This window comes from Leopardus geoffroyi, chromosome A1 (assembly GCF_018350155.1).
Source record: "Leopardus geoffroyi isolate Oge1 chromosome A1, O.geoffroyi_Oge1_pat1.0, whole genome shotgun sequence".
In the NCBI taxonomy this organism is placed as follows: Eukaryota; Metazoa; Chordata; class Mammalia; order Carnivora; family Felidae; genus Leopardus; species Leopardus geoffroyi.
Window position 1 is genome coordinate 86,755,255 of NC_059326.1, and position 20,754 is coordinate 86,776,008.

Sequence of the window (20,754 nt, forward strand, 5' to 3'; positions counted from 1 at the left end):
GGGAATAGATTCACAGAACTCAGTGACTCCATTAAATGTTATAACATACATATCATAGGAGTCTAAGAAGAACGGAGAAAAAATTTACTTGAGGAAAAAATAGCTTAAAACTGCCTTATACTGGGAAAGGAAACAGACATCCAGGTCGAGGAGTCAGAGAGAACTTCCATCAAAATCAACAAAAGCAGGTCAACACCAAGACATACTGTAATTAAATTTGTAAAATATAGTGATAAAGAAAATATCTTAAGAGCAGCAAGACAGAAGACTTTAACTTATATGGGAAGATCTTTCCACAGAAACTTGGCAAGCCAGAAAGGAGGTCATGATATATTCAATGTTGTGAATGGGGAAGAATATGCAGTCAAGAATACTCTATCCAGCAAGGCTATCATTCATAGTAGAAGGAGAGATAATTTCACAGAAAAGCAAAAACAGAGTCTATGAACACTCTCCAGCCCTGAAAGAAATATTAGAGGATTGTTTGAATGCAAAAAATAGACCCAGAGTGACAAAGGCAACAAAAGATAAAAAAAATCTCCAGAAACAATGACAAAAGAAGTAATAAAATTGGACTAAATACATATCTATTAATAATTACTCTGAATGTAAATGGACTAAATACTCTAGTCAAAATCAGAATGGATATTTTAAAAGGCCCATCTATATACTGCCTATAAGAGACACATTTTAGACCTAAAGACACCTGGAGATTGAAAATGATGTGATGGAACATTTATAATAAAAATGAATGTCAAAAGAAACATGGACTAGCAATATGTATATCAGATTAACTAGCTTTTCTTTTTCTTTCTTTCTTTCTTTCTTTCTTTCTTTCTTTCACAGGCTCCACATTCGGTATGGAGCCCAACACAGGGCCCAGACTCATGACCCCCAGATCAAGACCAGAGCCAAAGACAAGAGTCATGCTCAACTGACAGAGTCATCCAGGCACGTCAGTAAAACTAGAATTAAAAAAAAAAAAAATGAAACAAGAGATAAACAAGGAAACTATATCATAAAAAAGGGGACAATCTAAACAGGAGTTGTAAATATTGTAAATGTTTATACACTCAACAGGGAGCACCCAGATATATAAAACAATAGCAAACAAAAGGAACTAATTGATAATAGTACAATAATACTAGGGGACTTTAATACCCACTTACAACAATGAACAGATTATCTATATATAAAATCAACAAGGAAACAAGGTCTTTGACACATTGGACCAGATGCACTTAACAGCCCTGATATACACGGGACATTCCATCTTTAAACAGCAGAAAACACATTTTTTTTAAACACACATGGGACTTTCTCCAGAATAGATTACATACTGGGTAACAAATCAGGCTTCAGCATGCACAAGAATATTGAGATCATACCATGAATATTTTCTGACCACAACACTATGAAACTTGAAGTCAACCTCAAGACAAAATTTGGAAAGAACACAAATACACAGGAGTGAAAAAGCATATCAAAATTAATATGTGTATTAAAAGCATAAAAAAGCAAATTAAAAACAAAAAATGAGCCAAACAGGAAATCAAAGAAGAAACTAAATATACATGGAAATGAATGAAAATGAAAAATCATTGATCCAAAAACTTTGGGGTGCAGCAAAGCAGTTTGAAGAGGGAATTTATATAACAATACAGGTCTAATGTAATAAGAAAGAAAAATCTCAAATAAATGATCTAACCTTACATCTACAGGAGCTAGAAAAATAACAAAAAATAAAGCCTAAAGCCAGCAGAAGAAGGGAAAGGATAAAGATTAAAGTATAAATATACGCTATATAAACTTAAAACAAAAAGAGATCAATGAAACCCCAAGATGATTCTTTGAAATAATTGACAACACCCTAGCCAAGCTTATCAAAAAGAAGACAGAAAATACCCAAATAAATAATATCACAAATGAGAAAAGAGAAATAACAAACAACACCACAGAAACACATACAATTGTAAGAGAATATTATGAAAAATTACATGCCAACAAAATGGACAACCTGGAAAATTTGGACAAATTCCTAGGAACATACAAACTACCAAAACTGAAACAGGAAGAAGTAGAAAACCCATAACCATCAACGGTTATAAAGACCCGTAATCAGCAAATAAATAAATAAATAAATAATCAAAAATCTCCTAACAAACAAAAGTTCAGGACCAGGTGGCTTCACAATTAAATTCTATCAAATATTTAAAGAAGAGGTAATATCTATTCTTCTCAAAATATTCCAAAATAGAAAATGCAGGAAAACTTCCAAATTCATTCTATGAGACCAGCATTACCCTGATACCAAACCCAGATAAAGACTCCACAAAAAAAGAAAAAAAAAAAAAAAAACAAACAACAACAACAACAACAACAACAAAAAAACTACAGGCCAATATCCATGATGAGTATGGATAATAAACTTCTTAATAAAATATTAGCAAGCCAAATCCAACAGTACATTAAGAATCATTTGCCACGATACAGTGGGATTTATTCCTGGGCTGTAAGGGTGGTTTGGTATTCACAAATCAACATGATGTTAACAAAGAAAGGATTAGAACCACATTATTCTCTCACTAGATGAAGAAAAACATTTCAAAAGGACAACATAGGTTCATGAGGAAAACCCTTAACAAAGTAAGATTGAGGGAACATACTTCAACCTAATACAGCTGTATACAAAAAACAAAAAAACAAAAAACAAAAACAACAACAACAACAACAAAACAGCTAATATTATCCTCAATAGAGTAAAACCGACAACTCGTCCTGTAAATTGAGAAACTAGACAAGGATATACACTCTCACCACTGTTATTTAACATAGTACTGGAAATCCTAGTCGCAGTGATCAGACTACAAAAAGAAATAAAAGAAATCCAAATTGACAAGGAAGAAGTCAAACTTTCACTATTTGCAGATTATATGACACTCTATATAGAAAATGTGAGACTCCACCCAAAATTTTCTAGAACATATACATGAACTGAATGAACACACAGTATACAAAGTCAATGTACAGAAATCTGTTGCATCTCTATACATCAATAATAAAGCAGCCAAAATAGAAATCAAGGAATCAACCCCACTTACAATTGTACGAAGAAAAAACAAATATGATATTGAGGAATAAAGGTTACCAAAGAGGTAAAAGACCTGCATTCTGAGAATTATAAAACACTGATGACAGTAATGGAAGAGGACACAAAAAAATGGAAAAACATTCCATGATCATGGATCAGAGGAACAAACACTGTTAAAATGCTGATAGTTCCCAAAGCAGTCTAAACATTCAAAGTAGACCCAATCAAAATACCTAGAACATTTTTCACAGAGCTGGAACAAACTATCCTAAAATTTGTATGGAACCACAGATGACCATGAGTAGTCAAAGCAATCTTGAAAAACAAAAGCAAAGTTGGAAGCATCACAATTACAGACTTCAAGTTATATTACAAAGATCTAGTGATGAAGAAAGTATGGTACTGGCATAAAAATAGACACAGAACAGAAACCTCAGAAATCACATAATTGTATGGCCAGTTAAGCTATGACAAAGAAAAAAAGATATCTAATGGAAAAAGACAGTCTTTTCACAAAAATGGTGCTGGGAAAACTCCACAGTAACATAGCATAGCCACTCTGGAAAACAGTATGGAGGTTTCTTAAAAATTAAAAATATTACTACCCTACAATCCAGCAATTGCACCACTAAGTATATATCCAAAGGATACAAAAACGCTAACTCGAAGGGGCACATGTACCCCAATGTTTACAACAGCACTATCAACAATAGCCAAATTATGGAAAGAGCCCAAATGCCAAATGTCCATCAACTAATGAATGGATAAAGATATATGTCCATATATACTGATGAATGAATGCATTCATCAGTATATATGGATATACAGGAATATCATACAGTGAATATTATTTAGTATATATACATATATAATATTATTCTGTGATCAGAAAGAATGAAATCTTGCCATTTGCAACAACGTGGATGGAACTAGAGTGTATCATGCTAAGCAAAATAAGTCAGTCAGAGAAATACAAATATATAATTTCACTCATATCACTCATGTGGAATTTGAGAAATGAAACAGATAATAATAGGGTAAGGAAAGGAAAAATAAGAAAAACAGAAAGAGAGGCAAACCATAAGAGACTCTTAAATACAGAGAACAAATTTAGGATTGATGGCGTGAAGTTGGGTGGGGGTTGGGCTAAATGGGTGATGGGCATTAAGGAGGGAACTTGTTTGAATGAGCACTGGGTGTTGTATGTAAGTGATGACTCACCGGGTTCTATTCCTGAAACCAATACTACACTGTATATTAACTAACTTGAATTAAAAAAATAAATTATGTACTCTAAAAAATAAAATAATAATAATAAAATAATAATAGTGGACTACTTTCTTACCCTATACACAAAAATAAATTAAAATACATTAAAGTTCTAAATGTGAGACATGAAACCATTAAAATCCTAGAAGAGAACACAGTCAGTATCATCTTTCATTAAAAAATGTTTATTTATTTATTTTGAGAGAGAAAGAGAGTGTGCAAGCAGGGGAGGGGCAGAGAGAGAGGAGAAAGAATCCCAGACACTGAACTAAACACTTTTAGTTCAGAATCCAACATGGGGCTTGAACTCATGAACTGTGAGATCATAACCTGAGCTGAAACCAAGAATGGGATTCTTAACCAACTGAGCCACTCAGGGGCCATAACAGTAACCTCTTTGAAATCACCTGTAGTAACTTCTTACTAGATACATCTCCTGTGGCAAGGGAAACAAAAGGAAAAACAAACTACTGGGATCCTCAAAATAAAAAAAGTTTCTGCACAGCGAAGGAAACCATTAACAAAAGTAAAGACAGCCTATGGAATGGGAGAATATATTTACAAATTACATGTCTAATAAAGGGTTAGTATCTAAAACACACAAAGAACTTATAAAACTCAACACTCAAGAATCATAATCCAATTAAAATTGGACAGAAGACATGAATAGACCTTTTTCCAAAGAAGACATACACACGACCAACAGACACATGAAAAGATGTTCAACATCACTCATCACCAGGGAAATACAAATCAAAACTACAATTAGATACCACCTCACACCATTCAGAATGGTTAAAATCAACAACAAAATAAACAATAGGTATTGGCAAGAATGTGGGAAAAGGGGATCACTCTTGCACTGTTGTTGAGAGTGCAAATTGGTGCAGCCACTGTGGAAAATGGTATGGAGTTTCCTCAAAAAGTTAAAAATAGAACCACCCTATGATCCAGCAACTTCCTACCTGGTATTTACCCAGAGGATACTAAAGTACCAATTTGAAGGGATGCATTAAACAGGATTATCCACAATAGCCAAATTATGGAAAGAACCCAAATGTCCATTGACTGATGAGTGGATAAAGAAGATATGGCATACATGTACACACAATGGGATATTAGCCAAAACAATAATGAAACCTTGTCATTTGCAATGATGTACCTGGGGCTATAAGTATTGTGCTAAGCAAAATAAGTCAGTCAGTTAAATGCAAATACCTTAAGATTTCACTCTCATGTGGAATTTAATAACAAAACAAATGAGCATAGGGAAAAAAAAGAGAGGCAAACCAAGAAGTAGCCTCTTAACTATAGATAACAAGCTGCTAGTTATCAGAAGGTAGGTAAGTGAGGGAACAGGGATTAAGGAATGCACCTGTTGTGGTGAGCACAGGGTGTTGCATGAAAGATTTGAATCACTGATTTGTGCACCTGACACTGTATGTTAAATAACTGGAATTTTATTTTTTTTAATTTTTAAATGTTTACTTATTTTTGAGAGAGAGCTCGAACAAGGGAGGGAGGGCAGAGAGAGAGACACTGACTCTGTAGCAGGTTCCAGGCTCTGAGCTGTCAGCACAGAGCCCAGTGAGGAGCTCCAACTCACAAACCGTGAGATCATGACCAGAGCCGAAGTTGGATGCTTAGCCAACTGAGCCACCCAGGTGCCCCTGAAATAACTAGAATTTTAATTAAAAAAGAAAAAACTTTTAAAAAATGAAGTAAAATAATTCATACCAGAGTGGTATTAGTGAGGGATATGTGAAATATATAGATGAAGAGGATTAAGAATACACATGATGAGCACTTAGCAATGAGATATAGAATTTTTGAATCACTATATTTTACACCCGAAACTAATATAACGTTGTATGTTGACTGTACTGGAATTCAATAACAAAACCAAGCCAAAATATAAAATAAAATAAAGTAAAATAAAATAAAATAAAAATGAAATGAAATGAAATGAAATGAAATGCCATTCAAGGTTGCAAACAAACTACCTCAGGTAATTTTCACTCTTTGGTCAAGGATCAAATTTAGGTCCATATTTAAATAATGCCCTTAACTCAGAGAGGATCCCCAAAAGTTTTCTGAAGAATTGAGAATCATAATCAGGGTCTATGATTCTAAGCTGCTAAGTCCTTATCAGCTGGTTCACATACTGGTAGGGCCTGGCAAAGTTAAAAAAAATGGCTGTGAGAAGAATCCCGAGGATAACATTGGAAAGCCAATATGGTCCTTTCATAAAACAGAAAAAGCTTGCAAAATAGCAACTGATCTTGTAAAAACCATTCCTAGAATCTTCTTTGTCTGAATTGATTGAACTCATATTTGAATATGCAAATAAAAGAAGAAGGAATTTTTGGCAGACTTTAAAGACCATCTGGAAGCTGTGTTTCTATGACATTCTGGGTTGATACAATAATTGAGGTCACCCAAACTGTTCTTGCTGCACCGTTTTTAAATGTATTATCTCCTAAAGTTACTGGATTGAGAAAAAGACAAAAAAATGGAATCAAAGGCCACCAGTCTGACTGAACTCATAACCACAGGTGGGCACTTGCAGAGAACTTTCAAATAAGACAACAGACTAAAATTCATCAAGCTATTGACCTTACACCTATAACGTTTCCAAAGTCAGTCCCCTATATTAATACTTAAGCTTTCCACATCTCATTCCTCTATGGGTCTTACATCAAAATGCTGGCCTAGCGGTGGATGCCTCATTTGCAATCAACTAGAACACTGAGAAAAGGATTGTCCTCCAAGATTTTATGCAACTTCTTTCACATCAACTGAAGTGTACCCATATCTATCCCCTTAGTAGGGACCCAACATGGGCCATTGTAGAGTTAAAAGGATTCCAAGGTGTTCCCCAGTAAATTGCTACCAGTTTTTCACTTATATAGCTAAGAGGAAATTATAATTAAAATTAATGGGAAAACTTGCCAGAATCCGGTAGATACCAAAGCTATTCTCCCTAATTTAAACTATAATTTAAAAAATTTAGGACAAAAAATCCCCTGGAGTAAAGAAATTTTCAGGAAAGAACATATAACAATTCAGAGAGAGTTTCTATATCAACCAGTATAAAGAACTCTGGTACATTTCACAGAAAATAACATTCCTTTTGTCATGTAACACAAGTTCAGTCAATCCATTAATTAGGTAGAAATCTCTACATTTAAAGTGCTAATATATTTTGCCCCCATTAGATACCTCACCTTGAAACTTCCCATAGAACATAAACTTGATCTATTATATTCCTTATGATCTATTCTTGACATAAAAGAAGAATGATTCCAATAGAGCTCCCTAATTTAACTAAGGCAACCAAAACTCTATGGGCTACTTCTAATACTGGCATTAAGAGAATTAAAAAAAAATGCACAGCCTATAAAAATCCAAAGAGACACAACTAAATTTCTTCCTCAATTGCCTTCATATCCATTAAAGCCTGAAGCCACACAAGGCTTTACGCCAATGTTAGAAGACCTAATTGTCTAGGGGCTAATCATTCCCTATACCAACTCCCATAACACACTAATTTCACTGGTTGTTAAGCCTAATGGGTAGGAATGGTAATTTTTTTCAGACTTAACAACTAGTAACAAGAGAATTATTCCCCTTTCTCAGTTGTTCCAAATCCAAACACCCTTGTAACAAGTTCCACCCAACACAGAAAAGATCATTGTTGTAGACCTATGTTCAGCTTTCTTAAAATCATTGCTGTAGATCCCAAGCACCATTATCCACTTGTATTTACTTGAGACAATCAACAATATATCTGGACAGTCATGGTTCAAGCTTTCACTCAGGCCTTTTTATTTCTGGCACGTATTGCACCAAGATTTAACCCTGGAAAATCAACCCTTTTACAATATGTAGAAAACATCTTACTGCATTCAGTTGCTAAAGAGACATACATTAATATTTCATTCATTTATTTCATTTGTTAGGTGAAAAAAGACAGAAAATCTCTAAGGAACAATTACAATTATGTCTACATACTGTTATTAACTAGGTTATAATCTAAGCCCTGAAGGAATCCAGCTATCTCAAGAATAATTAAAGGAATCCAGGAATTTGCTAGGCCCTTAACTAAATGACTGTTTTGTGGATTCTTAGGCCTAGCTTGCTATTGCAGAGTATGGACTATTATGACTATTTCCTAATTTTTCTCTATTGGCTTCCCTACTTTATGTGCTTAAACTTAAGTCACTGAATACCTTCCTTAGGAAGATAAACATAAGCAGACCTTATAAATCTAAAACAAGGGGCGTCTGAATGGCACAGTAGGTTGAGCATCTGACTCTTGATTTTGGTTCAAGTCATGATCTCACAGTTCATGGGATAGAGCCCCAAAATGAGCTCTGTTCTGACAGTGCAGAGCCTGCTTGGAATTATTTCTCTCCTTCTCTCCACTCCTCCCCAATTCATTGCTTTTCCTCTTTCTCTCACAAATAAATAAAAGGCAACCAACGGAATGGGAAAAGATATTTGCAAATGACATATTGGACAAAGGGCTGGTATCAAAAATCTATGAAGAGCTCACCAACTCCACACCTGAAAAACAAATAATCCAGTGAAGAAATGGGCAGAAGACATGAATAGACACTTCTCTACAGAAGACATCCAGATGGCCTACAGGCACATGAAAAGATGCTCAACGTCAGTCCTCACCAGGGAAATACCAATCAAAACAACACTAAGATACCACCTCACACAGGTCAAAGTGGCTAAAATGAACAATCAGGAGACTATAGATGCTGAAGAGGATGTGGAGAAATGGGAACCCTCTTGCACTGCTGGTGGGAATGCAAACTGGTGCAGCCACTCTGGAAAACAGTGTGTAGGTTCCTCAAAAAATTAAAAATAGATCTACCCTATGACCCAGCAATAGCACTGCTAGGAATTTACCCAAGGAATACAGGAGTGCTGATGCATAGGGGCACTTGTACCCCAATGTTTATAGTAGCACTTTCAACAATAGCCAAATTATGGAAAGAGCCTAAACATCCATCAACTTATGAATGGATAAAGAAGTTGTGGTTTTTATGTACAGTGGAATACTACTTGGAAATGAAAAGAATAAAATATGGCCAAATGTAGCAATGTGGATGGAACTGGAGAGTGTTATCCTAAGTGAAATATGCCATACAGAGAAAGACAGATACCATATGTTTTCACTCTTATGTGGATCCTGAGAAACTTAACAGAAGACCATGGGGGAGGGGGAGGGAAAAAAAAGTGTAATTTGTATTTCCTTGACGATCAGTACTGAGCATCTTTTCATGTGTCTGTTGGTCTTCTATAGGTCTTTTTTTTTTTAATAATGATTATTCATCTCATATGTCCGTTTTTAACTGGATTATTGGTTTTTGCAGTGTTGAGTTTTATTTGTTCTTTATATATTTTGGATACTGATCCTTTATCAGATATGTCATTTACAATTTTACTCTCCGAATCTGTAGGTTGCCTTTTAGTTGTGTTGATGCTTTCCTTTGCTTTGCTGAAGCTTTTTATTTTGATGTAGTCCCAATAGAGACATATCTAGAAAAAATTTGCTACAGCCGATGTCAACTAGGTTACTCTCTGTGTTCTCTAGGATTTTTATGGTTTCGTGACTCATATCTAGGCATGTAAATTATTTTGAATTTATTTTTGTGTATGGTGTGATTAGACTAGTGGTCTAATCAATAAACTGTCTACTGTTGCTGACAGAATGAAAACATTCCTGGGGCAGAAAGATAAAAGTGTGCCCAGATAAATACTACCTGGCAGGGCTATCCAACAGAGATATAATATGACCTACATATGGAATTGTAAATTTTCTTTTTTTTTTTTTTTAATTTTTTTTTCAACGTTTATTTATTTTTGGGACAGAGAGAGACAGAGCATGAACGGGGGAGGGGCAGAGAGAGAGGGAGACACAGAATCGGAAACAGGCTCCAGGCTCTGAGCCATCAGCCCAGATCCCGAAGCCGGGCTCGAACTCACGGACCGCGAGATCGTGACCTGGCTGAAGTCGGACGCTTAACCGACTGCGCCACCCAGGCGCCCCTGGAATTGTAAATTTTCGACTACTCATATTTAAAAGTTAAATAAAACAGCTCCATTAGTTTTAGCAGTATATTAATTATCCTAGTACTCTCTAATATTATCACTTTGTATGTAACAAATACAAGATTATTGATGTGATTTTTACATTATTTTTGTACTTTTATATTTAGTATTACTTTAATGTATAAAATCTGATAAATTTTTATTAGAAATGTTGATCTGGGGAAAGGGAAGATGGTGGCAGAGTACGAGGACCCTAGCTCCCTCAGCCCACAAATACAACCAAATAACTATCAGATCATACTAAATACCTCAGAAATTGACCTGCAGACTGGCAGAAAAAATTCCATAACTAACAGGCTACACTGAAGGCGGACATGTGGTTTGGGAAAGATACAGATCTTGGCTGCTGTGTTGGGGAGGGAACCCCAGTCTCTGAGACAGGTCAGAAACAGACTAACACACAGGAGAATTGCAAGGAGTAAATGAATTCCTATAGCAATTGGCTTGCAGAGCAATAGTCACTGAATTTTGTGGTTTTGCAGCCAGCAGGCTTAAAGCCTCTAATTCTAAATATCAGTCTGCTTGGCTTGGGTAGAGCCTGGAGGCATTGGGGCTGCTCAGGCAGAGAAGGTAAGGCAAACAACCCAAGGACATACCACAGGGAAACAGTGATCTGAAGAGTGTCCGGGACACACAGTGGGGAGATTAATTGCTCATGTCAGAGCCTGTTGCAGAGAGGCAGCATTCATGGAGAAAACACTCTAAGAACAGAGGAACTAGCAGGCACCATTTCTCTTCCCCACTCCTCAACATAAACACAAGGCAAACTGTAGAAACCAATGCAGCCAATAACACTCTCTACCTAATTTGTTTACTAAAAGCCCTGCACCCCTGTTCTCTGGTGGAACCCCATTCTCAGTCATATTTGCCTCAGTCCCAACTCAGCAGATCCCCTCTTACAGAAGACAAGCCCAAACTCTTGTCCACACTGTCTCCTTACCCAGCAGTTTTGCAGGGCCTCAATCCTGCAATGGTAGCAACAGATCTCATTTCACAAGCTGAGCAGAGCACGCCTATCTAAAACTCACAATATTCAGCACAAAGACAAAACACTACCCACAATACAAAAAGAGAGCCAGTGTAAATGAGTGGCCTAAGGGATAAAGCAGATAGCACAAAACAGAAAGTGGATGAAGAGGAGACTCTTCCTGAAGCCCAGGCTCTTGGGAATAAGGCATACTACACTGCAGAGCACTACAGGACCTTTGCTTCATAGAGCCATTACCTTCAAAAACAGGAAACTTGGCTGACTTGGTTAATCCTGACACTTAGACAAAATGAGAAAACAGAGAAATTTGTCCAAAACAAAAAAAAAATGCATATCAAAACCATAACCACCTCACACTTGTCAGAATGGCTAACATTAACAACTCAGGCTACAACAGATGTTGGTGAGGATGTGGAGAGATAGGATCTCTTTTGCACTGTTGGTGGGAATGCAAACTGGTGCAGCCACTCTGGAAAACAGTATGGAGGTTCCTCAAAAAATTAAAAATAGAACTACCCTACAACCCAGAAATTGCATTACTAGGTATTTATCCAAGTGATACAGGTGTGCTGTTTAGAAGGGACACATGCACTCTAATGTTTACAGCAGCACTGTCAACAATAGCCAAAGTATAGAAAGAACCCAAATGTCCATCAATGGATGAATGGATAAAGAAGATGTGGTATATGTATACAATGGAGTATTACTCATCAATCAAAAAGAATGAAATCTTGCCATTTGCAATTACGTGGATGGAACTAGAGGGTATTATGCTAAGTGAAATTAATCAGTCACAGATAAAGAAATACGATATAACTTCACTCATTTGAGGATTTTAAGAAACAGAACAGATGAACACAAGGGAAGGGAAGCAAAAATAATATAAAAAAACAGGGAGGTGGAAAAAAACATAAAAGACTTAAATATGGAGAACAAATAAAGGGTAACTGGAGGGGTTGTGGGAGGGGGTATGGGCTAAATGGGTAAAGGGCATTAAGGAATCTACTACTGAAATCATTGATGCGCTATATGCTAACTACCTATATTAAAAAAAAAATAGATGAACTACTTTGGCTATTCGGGGTCTTTTGTGGTTCCATACAAATTTTAGGATTGCTTGTTCTAGCTTCGAGAAGAATGATGGTGCAATTTTGATTGGGATTGCATTGAATGTGTAGATTGCTTTTGGTAGTATTGACATTTTAACAATATTTATTCTTCCAATGCATGAGCACGGAATGTTTTTTTTTCCATTTCTTTATATCTTCTTCAATTTCCTTCATTAGCTTTCTATAATTTTCAGCATACAGATCTTTTACATCTTTGGTTAAGTTTATTCCTAGGTATTTTATGATTCTTGGTGCAATTGTGAATGGGATCAGTTTATTTATTTGTCTTTCTGTTGCTTCATTATTAGTGTATAGGAATGTAACTGATTTCTGTACACTAATTTTGTATCCTGCGACTTTGCCGAATTCATGTATCAGTTCTAGCAGACTTTTGGTGGAGTCTATCGAGTTTTCCATGTATAATATCATGTCATCTGCAAAAAGTGAAAGCTTGACTTCACCTTTGCCAATTTGGATGCCTTTTATTTCATTTTGTTGTCCAATTGCTGATACTATGCCATCCAACACTTGCTGACAGTGGACATCCCTGTCATGTTCCTGATCTCAGGGGGAAAGCTCTCAGTTTTCCCCATTAAGGATGACATTAGCTGTGGACTTTTCATTATGGCTTTTATGATGTTTAAGTATGTTCCTTCTATCCCGACTTTATTGAGGGTTTTTATTAAGAAAGGATGCTGAATTTTGTCAAATGCTTTTTCTGCATCTATTGACAGGATCATATGGTTCTTATCCTTTCTTTTATTAGTGTGATGTATTACACTGATTGATTTACGATATTACACTGATTGAATTGTGAACAGTGAACCAGGCCTGCAGCCCAGGAATGAATCCCACTTGATCATGGTGAATAATTCTTTTATATGCTGTTGAATTCGATTTACTAGTATCTTGTTGAGAATTTTTTCATCTATGTTCATCAGTGATATTGGCCTGTAGTTTTCCTTTTTTTGTGGAGTCTCTGTCTGGTTTGGGAATCAAAGTAATGCTCGCTACATAGAATGAGTCTGGAAATTTTCCTTCCCTTTCTATTTTTTGGAACAGCTTGAGAAGAATAGGTATTAGGTCTGCTTTAAATGTCTGGTAGAATTTCCCAGGGAAGCCATCTGGTCCAAGACTCTTATTTGTTGGGAGATTTTTGATAATTGTTTCAATTTCTTTACTAATTATGGCTCTGTTCAAATTTTCCATTTCTTCCCATTTGAGTTTTGGTAGTGTCTGGGTGTCTAGAAATTTGTCGATTTTTCCAGGTTGTCCTGTTTGTTGGCATATAATTTTTCATAGTATTCTCCATTAATTGCTTATATTTCTGAGGGATTGGTTGTGATAAATCCATTTTAATTTGTGATTTTATTTATTTGGGTTTTCTCTTTTTTCCTTTTGAAAACTCTGGCTAGGGGTTTATCACTCTTGTTTATTTTTTTTAAAAAACAAACTCTTAGTTTCACTGAGCTTCTACTGTTTTTATGGATTCTATATTGTTTATTTCTGCTCTGATCTTTATTATTTCTCTTCTTCTTCTGGGTTTGGGGTGTCTTTGCTGTTCAGCTTCTATTTACTTTATGTGTGATATTAGATTTTGTATTAGGGATTTTTCTTATTTCTTGAGATAGGCCTGGTTGCAATGTATTTTCCTCTTAAGACTGCCTTTGCTGCATCCCAAAGGGTTTGGATTGTTGTTATTATTTTCATTTGTTTCCATATATTTTTAAATTTCTTCTTTAATTACCTGGTTGATCCATTCATTTTTTAATAGGATGTTCTTTAACATCCATGCATTTGGAGTTTTTCCAAACTTTTTCCTGTGGTTGATTTCAAGCTTCATAGCATTGTGATCTGGAAGGGTTCATGGTATTATCTCAATTCTTTTATATTTATTGAGGACTGTTTTGCGACCCAGTATGTGATCTATCTTGGAGAATGTTCCATGTGCACTTGAGAAGAATGTATATTGGTTGCTTTAGGATGAAAAGTTCTAAATATATCTATCAAGTCCATCAGGTGCAGTGTATCATTCAGGGCCATTGTTTCTTTACTGACTTTCTGTCTAGATGATCTGTCCATTGTTGTAAGTGGAGTATTAAAGTCCCCAACAATTACCATATTCCTATCAATATGATTTTCCAGGTTTGTGATTGTTTTACATATTTGGGTGCCTCTGAATTTGGTGCGTAAATATTTTATAATTGTCAGCTCTTCTTGATGGATAGACACATAATTATTATATAACACCCTTCTTCATCTCCTGTTACAACCTTTAGTTTAAAATCTAGTTTGTCTGATATAAGTATGGCTACTCCAGCTTTCTTCTGACTTCCAGTATCATGATTGATGGTTCTCTATCCCCTCACTTTCAATCTGAAAGCATCCTTAGGTGTAAAATGGGTCTTTGGTATACAGCAAAAGATGGGTCTTTTTTTTTTTTTTTTGCTTTTTTCGTTTGTTTGTTTTTGTTTGTTTGTTTGTTTGTTTGTTTGTTTTAATTCATTCTGATACCCTCTGTCTCTTGGTTGGAGCATTTAGTCCATTTACATTCAGTGTTATTATTGAAAGATATAGGTTTAGAGTAATTTTGTTATATGTAGGTTTAATACCTGTAGTGGTGTCTCTGGTCCTTTGTGGTCTTTGCAATACTTACAGAGTCCCCCATTAGGATCTCTTGTAGGGCTGGTTTAGTGGTGATGAGTTCCTTCAGGTTTTTTTTTCTTTTAAAAAGGCTTTCTGGATAAAGGATTCATAGCTGCATATTTTTCATATTCAGTACATTGAAAATCTCCTGCCACTCATTTCTGGCCTGCCAAATTTCAGTAGATAGGTCTTCTACTACCCTTATGTGTCTACACTTGTACGTTAAGGTCAGTTTATCCCTGGCTGCTTTCAGAATTCTCTCTTTATCTTTGTATTTTGCCAGTTCCACGATTATATATCATGCAGAAGATCGATTCAAATTCATCTGAAGGGAGTTCTCTGTGCCTCCTTGATTTCAATGTCTGTTTCCTTCCCCATATTGGGGACGTTCTCAGATATGGTTTGTTCAAGCACACTTTTGGTCCCTTTCTCTCTCTTCTACTTCTTAAATTCCTGTGATACGGATATGGTTCCATTTCATTGAGTCACTTAGTTCTCTAATTCTCCCCTCCTGACCCTGAATTTTTTTTTAATCTCTCTTTTTCTCTGTTTCATTTTTTCCCATAATTTTATGTTCTATTTCACCTATTCTCCCCTCTGCCTCTTCATTCTGGCTGTCACCACCTCTAGTTTATTTTGTACCTTATTTACAACATTTTTAAATTCATCATGACTATGTTTTAGTTCCTTGATCTCTGCCAATAGATTCTCTGTTATCTTCTATCTTTTTTCAAGTCCAGCAATTAATATTATGAATATTATACTAAATTCTTGTTCAGTTATATCGTTTATATCTGTTTTGAGCAATTCTTTAGCTGTCATTTCTTCCTGGAATTTATTTCGAGGGGAATTCTTCCGTTTCATCATTTTGGCTAGTTTTCTGTCCCTTATGTGTTTTAAAAGCTTTTTATGTGTCCTGCACCTGCGAGCACTACTATAGTAAAGAGGGGTCATACACCATCAGGTCCTGGCCCTCTAGGAGGTGTTTTTTTGGAAAGTGTTATTCGCTCTCTGTTGTTGTGACTTTGGTTACTTTATCTCTCTACTCATAGTGATGTTTTGAACCCTCTACTAGGTGTTCCTTGATTTGTTCCTTGAAGTAGTCATGGAAAGGAAAACAAGAAGAAAACAAACAAAACAGAAACAGAAAACAAAAACGCTCCAACACAAATAAACATAAACAAATAAAATAATAACAAAAACAGAAACACCAGCTACAAGTAAACAACAGGGTGGAGACAGTGCTGATGGAAGAGGCCTTATCCCATACAAAGAGAGACATGACAGGGGCAAGGAAAAGGAAGAATGAAAATTGAGCAGAACAACCATATGGCTTAATCCAGAGAGAGAAAAAGGAAAATAAAGATGGAGTCAAGGAAAAATAAAAATAAAGTATAGTTATCCAAACAGAGAAACTATAAGGCTTAATCCAGAGAGAGAAAAGAGAATAAAGAAGGAGGTGTGGAACATGTATCAAGAGAATGGATTAAATATGTCTGCTTAAACAAACCAACAACCAGAGTAATCAGACTAGAGGAGGGAAAAGATAAGAAGGAGAAAAGGAAGGAAGAATATATCTATATAATAACTGTCCAAAAATTAAATCAGGCAATGCAACAGTGCTGGTCTGGAGGAGGGGCTGTCTGATTCATCAGCATCAATCCCGCTCCAGTAGATGTGCAGTTACCAGGCGCAGAGGGGCATTGTTTGTTGTATACAGGTCCCACCTCCACTGTAGGCCCTGCTGTCCATTCGCTGAAGTCTCCCTCTTGTTGGTGATGGGGAGAAAATGGTGACACCCCAGTCTCTCCTCCATGGACCAGGTGTCCAAACCACTTTGTTTGAGCCATCCTTACTGTACCATGGACACAAATGAGGCAGTTTGTCCCACTCCACTGGCTCCCTTGCCCTGGCACTTGGCTGGAATTCAAATTCCCACTCCATGAGCCCCAGTACTGGGGAAGCGCTGCTCCATGCTGACCAATATGTGGTCCCTGTTGTCCCCAGCTTGTGGGCACAGGCATGCTTTGTCCTGTCCCACAGAGCTCCAGAGAGGAGATCACTTTCTTCTACTGTGGGACTGTACCCCTGACATAGCCATGGAGCTTGGGGCTGGCTCCTGTCCTCCACAGGGTGCACAATCAGAGCAGCTGTCCCCAGTCCAGAGAAAGCCCCTCAGTTAGAGATTGGATCTTTCTCCTTCCCAGTCCATGTTTTTTCTCTTGTCCAGATACAGTGTTATGCTTCCCAGCTGCTCTTTCTCTTCCCTTTGTCTCTCTGCAGAGGGGATCCCTCCCTCCCCTCCATTCATTTTACCTCTCCCAGTTCACAGTTCCACACCTATGACCCCCTCAGGTTGTCCTGGTGGATCTCTGGAAGGGAGACTGTCTCTTTTCCTCCCAGACTCTTGGAGTTCAAAGTCCTTTAGCTTCAACACTTCTTTATTTGTGAGACGAGGGAACTTGGGATTCCCCTACTTCTCCACCATGTTTGCCACTCTATTAGGTCTTCTTTAATGTTTGGTAGAAATCGCCTGTGAATTATTCTTGTCCTTAAATTAGTTGTGATTTTTTTAGAGGGGGAATTTTACTGATTAAGTTTACTGATTAAGTTTTACTGATTAAGTTTACTGATTAAGTTTCTTTGCTGGTTATTGGTCTTTTCAGATTTTGTATTTCTGCCTGTTTAAATGTTAGTAGTTTATATGTTTCTAGGAATTTATCTTTTTCTTCTTCATTGTCTAGGTTGCTGGCATATAGTTTTTCATAATATTCTCTTATAATTGTTTGTATTCCTGTGGTGTTTTTTGTTACTTTCCCTGCTGTACTTGTGATTTTATTTATTAGTGTCTTTTTTTCTTGAGAACTCTGGTGAGATGTTTATCAATTTTATTAATTTTTTTCAAAGAAACTGCTCTTGGTTTCATGGATCTGTTCTATAATTTTTAGTTTCTATATCACTTATTTATGCTCTATTTTTTTATTTTCCCTTCTTATGTGAGTTTTAAGTTTTCTTTTTTCTTTTTATTCCTCCTTTATATAAGGTTTATTTCAAATTTTTCTTGCCTCTTGAGGTAAGCCAGTATTGCTATATTTGTTCCTCTTAGAACTGGTTTTGCTTTTCCCAAAGTTTTGGACCACTGTATTTTTATTTTCATTGTTTCTATATACTTTTTTATTTCTTTTTTTTTTCCTGATTGACTAATCCATTGTTTAGTAGCATATTATACAACCTCAATGTATTTGTGGTCTCTCCGGATTTTTTCTGTGGTTCCCTTCTACTTTCATAGTGCTGTGGTTAGAAAATAATGTATGGTATGATTTCAATCTTCTTGAATCTTTTGAGACTGGTTTTGTGGCCTGATATGTGATTTATTTTGGAGACTATCCCATATGCACTTGAAAAGAAGGTGTATTGTACAATTTTAGGATGGAATCTTTTGCATAAATCTATTAAATCCAACTGGGCCAGTGTGGATTCAAAACCATTTTTTTCCTTGTATATTTTCTGTTTACATGATCTGCCATTGATGTAACTGGGATGTTGATGTTTCCTACTGTAATTGCATTATTGTTGACTAGTTCCTTTATGTTTGTTATTAAAACTTTTGTGTATTTGGGTGCTCCAATATTAGGTGCATAACTATGTATAATTGTTATATCATCTTGTTATATTGCCCCCTTTATTATTATATAGTCTCCTTCTTTATCTCTTGTTACAGTCTTTGCTTAGAGTCTGCTTTGTTGAAGTATTGCTCCTCTGGCTGTCTTCGAACATCATTTGTGTCACAGATATTTCTCCATCTTCTCACTTTCCTTTTAATTTAATTTTTTTTTAATTTTTTTTTCAATGTTTATTTATTTTTGGGACAGAGAGAGACAGAGCATGAATGGGGGAGGGGCAGAGAGAGAGGGAGACACAGAATCGGAAACAGGCTCCAGGCTCTGAGCCATCAGCCCAGAGCCTGACGCGGGGCTCGAACTCACGGACCGCGAGATCGTGACCTGGCTGAAGTCGGACGCTTAACCGACTGCGCCACCCAGGCGCCCCTAATTTAATTTTTTTAAATGTTTACTTTTGAGAGAGAGAGAGAGAGAGAGAGAGAGAGAGAGAGAATGTGCACATACATGAGCAGGGCAGGGGCAAAGGGGGAGAGAGAGAGAATCCTAAGCAGGCTCTTCACCACCAGTGCAGACACAGGTCTTGAACTCCTAACTGCAAGACCATGACCTGAACTGAAATCAAAAGTCAGATGCTTAACTGACTGAGCCACCCAGGAGCTCCCATCTTCTCACTTCAATTTGAAGGTGTCTTTAGGTCTAAAATGAGTTTCCTACACAACAGATAGATGGGTCTTGTTTTTTATCTATCATGTCACCCTAAGTCTTTAATTTTTTTTAATGTTTATTTATTTTGAGAGAGGGAGAGAGAAAGAGAGCATGAGCAGGGGAGGGGCAGAAGGAGAGGGGGAGAGAGAGAGAGAGACAGAGAGAGAGAGAGAGAGAGAGAGAGAGAATCTCAAGCAGGTTCCAGGCTGCCAGCAAAAAGACCAATGAGGGGATCAAACACAAATTGTAAAATCATGACCTTAGCCAAAATCAAGAGTCAATGCTTAACTGACTGAGGCACCCAGGTGCTTCTGTCACCATATGTCTTTTGATATAAAAATTTCATTCATTTACAAAATAATTGTTGATATATATGTGTTTATTGTCATTTTATTATTTATTTTGTTGTTGTGTCTGAATATTGTCTCTACTTCTTTCCTGTCTTGTCTTTCTCTTTCATGGTTTGCTTATTTCTTTAGTGACATATTTGGATTTCATTATCTTTACTTTCTACATTTTTATTAGCGGATTTTGATACATGGTTACTATTAGGTTTGTATGTAATCTATTCTGCATATTTCATTCTATAATAAGTGGATAGTGGTTTAAATTTGAACCTATCTTTACTCTTCTCACATTTCAGGTGTATGTTTTTGTATTTTACATTCTTTTATTTTTTGAGTTCCCTGACTGATTTTTTATGGAAATATTCATTTCTACTGCTTTTCCATTTCCTAACTTTATATTGTCATTTTTGGTCTCAATTCTACTCAAAGAGTCCCCTTTAATTATTCTTGGAAGACTTGTTTAATGGCTGTGGACTCCTTTAGTTTCTGTTTGTCTGGAAAACTTTTTATCTCTCTTTTTCTGAATGATAGACTTGATGGATAGACTATCATTGGCTCCAAATTTTCCCATTCAGCACTTTGAATATATCATGCTACTCCCTTCTGGCTGGCCATTTTCATTGAAAATTGTCCTTCTAGCCTTATGGGTTTTACCTTGGAAATTAGTGTCTTACTTTGTGTTGATACTTATTTTTTTTTCCTTATCACTGTATTTTTCCAATTTAATAAAAACATGTCTTGATCTGGACGTGCTTTTATTAATTTAATGGGAATTCTGTGTGCCTCCTGAATCTGGATTGTTGTTCCTTTCCCATATTCGTGATGTTTTCAGTTATATTTCTTCAAA